The 10002-nt window shown below is 38.0% G+C and overlaps 1 pseudogene; it reads left to right on the forward strand.

Annotated features, from left to right (window-relative positions):
* Nucleotides 1-5575: 5575 nt before the first annotated feature.
* On the forward strand, nt 5576-6197 carry LOC102840646 (annotated as a pseudogene).
* The last annotated feature ends 3805 nt before the right edge of the window (nt 6198-10002 follow it).

Here is a 10002-nt window from a genome sequence, read left to right on the forward strand (position 1 = left end):
TCTACAAAATGATAATAATACATCTTTTCCCTAGACGAGCAACACTGGTGGCATTGTAGGATAAGAACTGGAATACTAACCTCAAGGTTGGCAGTTCAAATCCACCAGCTTATCCATGGAAGAAAAATAAGACTGTCTTCTGTACAAATTTACAGCTTCAGAAACCCTATATAGGCATACTATGAGTCAAAACCAACCTGAAGGCAGTAGGTTTGTTTTTTGTTTTTTGGGTTTTTTTTTCTTCTAGAAGCATTATGAGATTTTTTTCCAGCTTTTAAGACCATCGAATATGTTCTACTTACATTATTATATCAGGACAAAAATACTTTTATTTTACAATAGAAGGATTTCAAAGGTGACCTGGATTCTTGCCTATCCAAAGCCAATATAGTTTTCCAGCTTGAAAATCCTGCAATAAGTGCTTGATTAAAATACTGACAAAATGAAACTGCACACTGCATTTATCTCCCTAATGATATATGCACATTAGGTAGAAAATTAATGAGCATGAATATATTCCCTCAATATTTCAGAAAGAGAATGATTTAAGATTCTTACATCAGAAACATCATCCTTTTGGAGACAATAAATCATTTCCCAAAATCTATTATTTAATGTTAATTTGATGATTAGGACACAGACTTTCTCCTCAGACAGACTGGGATTTACATTCTGGCTCTACCACTTTCGAGTTCTATGAACCAGAACATGTTACTTCACCTCTCTAAACCTCAGCTTCTCCATTTATGAAATGAGAATAATAGCAATTTCCTTACTCTAAAGCTTAGTGTAGGGATTAAATAAGATCATATAGAAGGTACTTGGAATACCATCCATCAAAGAATAAGTGATCTTTAGCTATGATTGTTTTTGATGAAATGTACTTGCAATTACATCAGCAAAATCGTAAAATTTGAGACCATTTTGGCATACTGCTTTTCATAAAGATGTTCCAGTTTTCTATAATACCAACTGATTGAACAATCAGAATTTTTTTTATGAAAAGCAAAATTTTGCTTGAGCAGTGAATCGTCTTTTTAACAAGGTTTTATAAATCCTGGGATAATGATACCATCACAATAAACCTCAATATTATTTTTCTTATTACAAAAAAAGGTGATAATTAACACAAATGTTGCCCAAAATTTAGACAGTTACACTTTTCAGAATCAAATATTCTGGCAAAGATATGGAAGTGTTGTTATTCTTGAAGCAAGAGGATCTCTGAAGTTTGATAACACGTCTGCCTGACAACATCTAGAATTGAGAGGACTGTCTCAAGGCTGAGATACACATTTACGTCTACCTTTTCTGTCTGCCCCCTTTTCCTGACTGGTGTATGATCAAGTATGGGAAAGAACATGGAAAACTTCAACCAAGGTAGGATGATTCCACCATACAAGAAGATGACTTTTCAGGCCGCTTAAAATATAAAAATAATGTCTCCTGAAAAAGAGGATATTGTAACTTAAGCAATTTGAGACAAAGGAGTTTTTGCAAGGTTTGTCTTTGTAGGAAGGTTGATGATTCACGATTGTACAGTGTCAAGTTTAAAAACATTGCCAGATTTGATAATGATAGAGAAATGGTCTCTCATTTTAGTGAACCCCTGGAGCCCTGCTCTAATTCACAATATGCCTATTGATGGCTCACTGAGCTGTGTATATATTTTTTCCCATTTCTACACAGAAGTCATGCTCAGAAGCCCACAAGCTGTTTTAAGATGCAGGTTTCCGGCCTCCATTCTCCTAATTCACAGCAGATCTATAATTTGTTCAGATATTTGTGATAAATGACTCGAATTCATGTGGAAGCTTTTATGAGGCTAATGTTATTATAAACTTTCATTATGAAACAACCCATTACCCATTATCAGCTGCCATCACTTGCAAAGAGGAGAGCACAAAGAAATGTCATTAAAGAAAAATGTAAATATCAAAAAAAGATGGAGCAAGAGGCATTTGCCTAACTATATAAATGAAAGGTCCTGGAGTGTAACTGTATCATTTATATCAGGTTGTTAAGCCAGGAAAAACCCAGGAACATTAAGACCCTTGGCACTTAAAATGCTATAACTTGTTAGTTCTCTCTTTCTGTTTTTCATTTTCTCACTCCTTCTACCCCTTCTCTGTCTCCATCTCTCACTTTCTCTATTTATCCCTCAAATGAAAACTCTCTATTATTCAGAAGACAAAAGCAAACCTGTTTGAGGAAATAAAGAAACCTTGTTTTCTATTCTGATCTATTATTCTCTCACAGATGTAAAAGCCATTATATGGTCCTTGAATCACATAATACCACTGAACAGCATTAAGTACTCTAAAAGATAATTTGTCAAGAGTTGCTTCAATTATAAAAATCATCTGGACTGGATAATTTAGATCCTCTTCATAACTAAAAAGTTATTTCTATTCATCCTTGTACATGAAGGTGTGGCAATGTACTGACTTAAAACTATTTTTGTAAACCTCTGGAAATTTAGAGGTCTCAGATAGCCTAGCAGGGTTACCTTATTAAATGACAAAGGGTCTTGGAGAACAGAGATCATTCTAAGCAAAGAGGCTGGGTCCAGATGTGATTTCTAAGAAAATGGATCAGTGAGCCAGGTGAGAATAATTCTATGACAAGATGGTTCTTGTTACTCTTGTTTCCCAGCGTCCTTAGCCCTTGCTCCTCAGAAAGACTTCCTTGAGACCAAGACCTAAACCGTGTTCCCTGTTCTCCCACCCACCATCTGTACTCTTCTTTCCTAGTAAAATTATATGTTTTTTGGCCTGTTTACTTGCTTAGTGTGTATTTATTTTACTTGAACATAGGCTTCATGAATCCAGGGACCATATCTGTTTTGTTCTTCACTGCCTCCTCATTACATAGTTTATTTGTTAAAAGAACAGACAAATGGGTTCATGATTACTAGAGGGAAAAGAAGACTTCAATAAAAAGAAAGAATAAAGGACAATTAATCAGGTATATTTGGAACAAAAGTCAATTATGTCTGTGAATTTCAGTTACATTCACAGAGAAAGACCACCACCCATCTATAAGTTTGTTGTACGGTGGTGGCTTGCATGTTGCTATGATTCAGGAGACTATTCCAAGGGTATTTTAAATACCAGCAGGTCACCCATGGTGGACAGGTTTTAGCTGAGCTTCCAGACAAAGACAGACTGGGAGGAAGATGAGTCAGAGTCCTTCTGAATATTTGTTGGTACTGACTCATACCGACCCTATGCACAACATAACAAAATATTTCCTTGTCCTCAGCCAACCTCACAATTGATGCTATGCTTGAGCCCATTGCAGCTGCCACTGTGCCAATCCAACTTGTTGGGGGTCTTCCTCTTTTTCTCCAACCCTCCACTTTACCAAGAATGATATCCTTCTCCAGGGACTGGTCCCTCCTGTAAACATATCCGAAGTATGAGAGACGAAGTCTGGCTATCCTGACTTCCAAGAAACACTCTGGCTCTACTTCTCCCAACACAGATTTGTTTGTTCTTTGGCAGTCCATGGTACTTTTAACATTCTCCTTCAACATGCATCAATTCTGCTGCAGACTTCCTTATTCATTGTGCAACGTTCACATGTATATGAAGTTGCTGATGATACCATGGTTTGGGTCAGGCGCACCTTAGTCCCCAAACTGACTTCATTGCTCTTCAACACTCTAAAGAGGTCTTGTGCAGCAGATTTGCCTAATACAATACGTCATTTGACTTGACTGCTGCTTCCATGACAGTTGATGGTTGATCCGAGAAAAATGAAGTCTTTGACAACTTCAATCTTTTCTCGATTTATATGAATCATGTTTAATGGTCCAGTGGTAAGGATTTTATTTTCTTTATTTAGTCACCAAATATTTAGTCACTGAAAACATTATGAATAGCAATGGAACACTGTCAGCACCAGAATATTGAATATTGAAACATGATGAAGAACACCAGAATATCATCAGAATAGTGCTGGATGATGAGCCTCTCAAGTTGGAAAACACTCAAAATGCGACTGGGGAAGATCTGTTTTCTCAAAGTAGGGTTGACAACGATGACATGAATGGAGTAAAGCCCTCAGGACCTTCATTTGCTGATGAGGCACAACTCAGATGGAGAGAAACAGCTCTAAACATCCATTAATAATCAAAACATGGAATGCACAAAGTATGAATCTAGGAAAATTGGAAATTGCCAAAAACAAAATGGAATGCATAAACATCGACATTCTAAACATTAGTGAGCTGAAATGAATTGGTATTGGCCATTTTGAATCTGACAATCATATAATATACTGTGCTAGGAATGACAAATTGAAGTGGCATGGTGCTGCATTCATCATCAAAAAGAACATAACAAAGTCTGTCTTAAGGTACAATGTTGTCTGTGATAGGAATACCAGTTAATACCACTACTATTCAAATTTACACACCAACCACTAGGACAATGATGATGAAATTGAAAATTTCTACCAATTTCTTCAGTCTGAAATTGATCAAACATGTAATCAAGATGTATTGATAGCTGCTAGCAATGGAATGCAAAGGTTGGAAACAAAGAAGAATGATCAATAGTTGGAAAATACGCCCTTGGTGGTAGAAGTGATGCTGGAGATCGTATGATAGAATTTTACAAGATCAATGATTTTGTGATTGCAAATACTTTTTAAAAAAAACAGCATAAAAGATGACTATGTACATGGAGCTCACCAGATTGAATACAGAGAAATCAAACTGACTACATCTGTGGAAAGAGACGGTGGAAAGACACCATTGTTGTTGTTGTCAGGTGCCATCCAGTCAGAACCGACTCATAGCGACCCCATGCACAGCAGAATGAAACAATGTCCAATCCTGGGCCAACCTCACTATCGCTACCACACTTGATGCCATCAATGATGCCACCTGGCCGATCCACCTTGTTGGGGGTCTTCCTCTTTTTCTCTGACCCTCCATCTTACCCAGCATGACATCCATCTCCAGCGACTCTTCCCTCCTGACATGTCCAAAGTATGAGAGACGAAGTTTGGACATCTTGGCTTCCAAGGAGCACTCTGGCTGCACTTCTTCCAAAACAGATCTATTAGGTCTTTTGGCAGCCCATGACACTTTTAGTATTCTCCTCCAACACCACAATTCAAAGGCATCAATTCTTCTACAATCTTCCTTATTCACTGTCCAGCTTTCACATCCATATGAGGTTATTGAAAATACCATGGCTTGGCTCAGGCACACCTTAGTCCTCAAGCTGACATCTCTGCTCTTCAACACTTTAAAAAGTTCCTGTGCAGCAGATTTGCCCAATGCAATACATCATCTGATCTCTTGAGTGCTGCTTCTGCGAATTGGAGCCGCCATCTTGGGAGAGAATATCTTGATTGTATCAGGATTGATAGTATCAGGAGAGAACATCTTGATTGTATCAGGATTGATATCAAAATTTAAAATGACAGTTTCAACATACAACCAAATGGCGAGCCATTGCAGTACATTGAGCTCCATAGAGACAGTGCGGGCCAAGCAGAGCCGCCGAACGGCACTGGCCGGACTCTGTGCCTCAGGGATGGAAAAAAATAATAACTAAACATGGGCAAAGGAGATCCTAAGAAGCCGAGAGGCAAAATGTCATCCAATGCATTTTTTTGTGCAAACCTGCTGAGAGGAGCACAAGAAGAAACACCCAGATGCTTCAGTCAACTTCTCAGAATTTTCCAAGAAGTGCTCAGAGTGGTGGAAGACCATGTCTGCTAAATAGAAAGGAAAATTTGAAGACATGGCAAAGGCATACAAGGCCCGTTATGAAAGAGAAATGAAAACCTATATCCCGCCTAAAGGGGAGACAAAAAAGAAGTTTAAGGATCCCAACACACCCAAGAGGCCTCCTTCAGCCTTCTTCTTGTTCTGTTCGGAGTATCGCCCCAAAATCAAAGGCGAGCATCCTGGCCTATCCATTGGTGATGTTGTGAAGAAACTGGGAGAAATGTGGAATAACACCACTGCCGATGACAAGCAGCCTTATGAGAAGAAGGCTGCTAAGCTGAAGGAGAAGTACAAAAAGGATATCGCAGCCTACCGGGCTAAAGAAAAACCCGATGCAGCCAAAAAGGGAGTCGTCAAGGCTGAGAAAAGCAAGTAAAAGAAGGAAGAGGAGGAAGATGAAGAAGAGGAAGATGAAGAGGATGAAGATGAAGAAGATGATGATGAATAAGTTGGTTCTAGCGAAGTTTATTTTTTTTTGTCTATAAAGCATTTAACCCCCCTGTACATAACTCACTCCTTTTAAAGAAAAAAAAAAAAAAAAATTGAAATGTAAGGCTGTATAAGAGTTGTTTTTAAGAAGAAAAAGAAAAAGAAAAAAAACCCAAATGGACACCACTTGTCTGTCTTTCGTGCTGTAGTGGCTTGAATTGCTGTGATTCTGAGGGCTCTTCCACTGGTATTTTAAATAACCAGCAGGGTCACCCATGGTGGACGGGTTTCAGATGAGCTTCCAGACAAAGACAGACTAGGAAGAAAGAGTGAAGAACTAGTTCCGAATTGCTAGTCACTGAAAACTCTATGAATAGCAGAGAAACACTGTCAGATACAGGACCAGAAAATGAGTCCCTCAGGTGGGAAGGCACTCAGAATGCGACTGGGGAAAAAAATGCCTCCTCAAAGTATAGTTGACCATGATAACGTGAATAGAGTTAAGCTAGGGGGAGAAAAGCCCACAGAACCTTCATTTGCTGATGGGCCACAACTCAAAATGAAGAGAAACAGCTGAAAACAGCCATTGAAAATTGAAACCATGGAATGTACGAAGTATGAATCTGGGAAAATTGGAAGTTGTCAAAAATGAAATGGAACGCGTCAACATCGATATCTTAGGCATTAGTGAGCTGAAATAGACTGGTATTGGCCATTTTGAATCTGACAAGCACATGGTTTACTATGCAGGGAGTGACAAATTGAAGAGGAATGATGTTGCATTCATCATCAAAAAGAACATATCCAGATCAGTCATGAGGTACAATGCTGTAAGTGATAGGATAATATCCATGTGCCTACAGGGAAGCCCAGTTAATACCACTATTATTCAAATTTATGCACTAACCACTAAAGCCAATGAGGATGAAATAGAAGAATTCTACCAACTTCTTCATTTGAAATCTATCAAACATGCAATCAAGATGTATTAGTCATTACTGGTGATTGGAAAAACACCATATCACCAGCCAAAACAAGGCCAGGGCAGACTGTGAAACAGACCATCAATTGCTCATATAAAAATTCAGACTGAATTGAAAGAAAATTAAAACAAGTCATGAGAGCCTAAATATGACTTTTAATAGATTCCACCTGATATTAAAGATCATCTCAAGAACAGATTTGATCACCAAAGACCAAAGTCCAGAAGAGTAGTGAGATGACATCAAGAATATCAGACAGGAAGAAAACAAAAGGTCATTAAAAAGACAAGAAAGAAGGAAACACCCAAAATGGATTCCAAAATATTCACTATGCAAAGGCTTTCAATTGTCTGGATCATGACAAGCTATGGAAACATTGCAAAGTATGAGTATTCCTGAATACACAGAGTCACTGTACCAAAAAGAAATGGTCGATGTTCAACCATTTCAAGAGGTAGCTAATGATCCTGAAGGAAGAAGTCCAAGGTACATTGAAGGCATTGGTAAAGAACAGGGTTGTGGGAATTAATGGAATACAAGTTGAAATCTTTCTACGAACTGATGCCACACTGGAGGCACTCACTCATATATGCCAAAAAATTTGGAAGACAACTACCTGGCCAACTGCCTGGAAGAGATCCATATTTCAAAGAGAGATGACTCAAAAGAATGCAGAAATCAATGAACAATATCATTGATAGCCCATGAGAGTAAAGTTTTACCAAAGATAATACAAAAATGGCTGCAACTATACTTTGATAGAGAACTTCCAGAGGTACAAGGCAGATTCATAAAAGGACATGGAATCATTGCTAATGTCAGATGGATCTTGACTGATAGTAGAGAATACCAGAAGGATACTTACCTGTGGTTTATTAACTATGCAAAGGCTTTCAATTGTGTGGATCATGACAAGCTATGGACAACACTGAGAAGAATGAGTATTCTGAAACACTTAATTGTGCTCATGAGGAACCTGTACATAGACCAAGAAGCAGTTTTTCAAACAGAACAAGAGAATACCAAACAGTTTAAAATTAGGAAAATTGTTTGCCAGCATTGTATTCTTTCACCATACTTATTGAATGTATATGATCTGAGAACTGGATTATATGAAGAAAAATGTGCCATCAGGATTGAAGGAAGACTCATTAACATCCTGTGATATGAACATGATACAACCTTGATTGCTGAAAGCGAAGAAGACTTAAAATACTTACTGATGAAGATCAAAGATCACAGCCTTATGTATGGGTTGCATCTCAATGTAAAGAAAATAAAAATCGTCACTACTGGACCAATAAAGAGCATCCAAATAGAGAAAAATTTGAAGTTGTCAAAGAGTTTATTTTGTTCAGATCAACCATCAACATTCATGGAAGAAGTAGGCAAGAAATTAAATGACATATTGCATTAGGCAAATTTGCTGCACAAGACCTCTCTGAAATGTTCAAGAGCAAAGACGTCACATTGAGGAATAAGGTACACCTGACTGAAGCCATGGTATTTTCAATAACTTCATAAGCATACAAAAGTTGCACAGTGAATAAGGAAGACCATGGAAGAATCGATGCATGTAAGTTATGGTGTTGAAGGACAATATCAAAAGTACTGCGAAAGGAACAAACAAATCTGTGATGGAAGAAGTACAGCCAGAGCGCTCCTTGGAAGCCAGGATAGTCAGACTTCATCTCTCATACTTCAGATATGTTAGCAGGTGGGACCCATCCCAGGACAAGGATATCATGCTTGGTAAAGTGGAGGTTGGAGAAAAAGAGGAAGACCTCCCAACAAGTTGGATTGGCAGAGTGGAAACTGCAATGGGTTCAAGCATAGCAATGATTATGAGGTTGGCTGAGAACCGGGCAGTGTTTCATTCTGTTGTACACAGGGTCAGTATGAGTCAGTACTGACTCGATGACACCTAACAACCTTAATAGGAAAGGACAATGCACAGTTAGTATAAATATCTGCATTTGTAGTACTAAGCATCCAGAATTTTCTCCCAGCTATTAGTTGTCACCATCAATAGATAAACTGGATCGCAAAGTCAGTTTGAACAAGATTGGCAGATGAAACTCACCAGCAGCTTCTTGGAAACCCTATATAGACTCATGATGAGTCAGAATTGACTAGGTGATGGCACTTAAAAACAACAACAACATCAGCAAAAAAGACACTGTCACTGCAGGTGGGGCGAGGAAGCAGAAGGACAACACTTATCTGATTATAGCAATTAGACAAAGCCATAAAGGAGAGAAGCTTCCTTCATTGCTTCTAGTTGTCCTTAGAAAAACTAAATGATGTAATGCTGAGAGAGAAAAACAGTCTTATATAAAGATTTATAACCTTGTAAATAAAAGACAAGGAGTTATGTTTGTATGATGGTTATTTTGAGATGTGAGATTTTACTAATCTCTTTATTAATCTGTATTTTCCATTTTCTCCCCCTTTGAACAAGAATTCTTTAAGCTTATAAACAGCTTAAGAGTTTCCAATATATTCTTTTCTGAATATTCTTTAGAAAAGAAATGAAAATTATGCATCTTTCAGTGTGCTAACTCGAAGAAGGGAGAGGAAATCTTAAAACAATCCAGGGTCACTTATAAAAGCAAGGATCTATAACCAAGCAAGATAATAAGATCCTATGAATCCTATTTCTTAGTCTTTTCTACAAGTGAGACGTTCCACTGTCAGCCCGTCTATGAGATATGAAGCTGCTTTAGATTTGGACTTTTTAACTCTTGCTCTGCCCCACAGAGAGTGAAAAGGAAACATCAATAATTCTGCAAGAAACCATTGTCTCTCTCTTCAAATTTCCTTTTTCCATTGGCACCACTA

The sequence above is a fragment of the Chrysochloris asiatica genome, unplaced genomic scaffold, assembly GCF_000296735.1.
Source record: "Chrysochloris asiatica unplaced genomic scaffold, ChrAsi1.0 scaffold00170, whole genome shotgun sequence".
Lineage (NCBI taxonomy): Eukaryota > Metazoa > Chordata > Mammalia > Afrosoricida > Chrysochloridae > Chrysochloris > Chrysochloris asiatica.